Raw genomic sequence first — 1,194 nt, forward strand, 5'->3', positions numbered from 1 at the left:
GTCCCCCCATTGCATAAAATGAGAAGGCGGGGAGAAATCCCTTCGGGCTGCGTCAAATTTTGCTCACACATACTACCTCACCCCCCATCCACCCGCCTATTCCACCTTATGCTATTACAACATCATCAATATACAACCATTCTCCATTCACCCCTGTCTTCTGTCCTCTCCCGTCCTTCCTCAACAGACATTCCCCTCTTCCCCAAAGCCCCCGTCACCCCATCCATCCACCTCATCCTAGGACGTCCCCTCATGTTCACTCCCTCCACATCTGCCTTCCACATCTGCCTTCCACACCTCTTTTACTAGTCTTTCTTCACTCATTCTTTCCATGTGTCCAAACCATCCTAATATTCTTTCATCAACCCTATCTCCCAGCTCCTTTTCCACCCCTGTTCTCCTCCTCACCTCATTTCTCACTCTATCTAGCCTAGTAACCCCCATCATACTTCTCAGACACCTCATCTCAAACACATTCAAACTCCTTCTCTCTTCTTCTCTTATGTTCCATGTTTCTGCCCCATACAGTGCTGTTGGCACAATCACTCCTTCATACAGTCTCCTCTTAGCATCCATTCCCAAATGTCTATTCCTCATTACACTCTTTAATCCACCAGGGCATTTACTCGCTTCTCTCAATCTACATTCTACCTCCACTTTCACTCCACCTTTTCCTGCCACATTTGCACCCAAGTATCTAAAACTATCCACTTCCTCCAGTCGCTCTCCCTTAATGCTCACTTCCAGTCTACTGCCATTTTCACCCCTTGTACATCTCATCACCTTACTTTTACCCATATTTATCTTTAGCTTTCTTCTATCACATACTCTCGCAAACTCTGCCACCAACTTCCTCAATCCCTCCTCCGATCCTGCCACAAGCGCAGTGTCGTCCACAAACAACAGCTGACTCACCTCCCTCTTTTCTCCATTTTCTTTAACCATCTCCAATTCCTTGCCCACTACCTTTGCATTTACCTCTCGCACCACCCCATCCATGTATAAGTTGAACAGCCAGGGCGACATAACGCATCCTTGGCGAAGTCCCACCTTTACCTCGAACCACTCACTCTCTCCATTCCCAATCCTGACACAAGCTCTACTATTCTCATAAAAACTCTTGACAGCTCCCAGAAGCTTTCCTCCTATCCCGTATATCTGCATAACCTCCCACAGTGCCTTCCTCTCTACCTT

This window comes from Oratosquilla oratoria, chromosome 43 (genome assembly GCF_046742065.1).
Source record: "Oratosquilla oratoria isolate Oo_2021 chromosome 43, ASM4674206v1, whole genome shotgun sequence".
Classification (NCBI taxonomy): Eukaryota; Metazoa; Arthropoda; class Malacostraca; order Stomatopoda; family Squillidae; genus Oratosquilla; species Oratosquilla oratoria.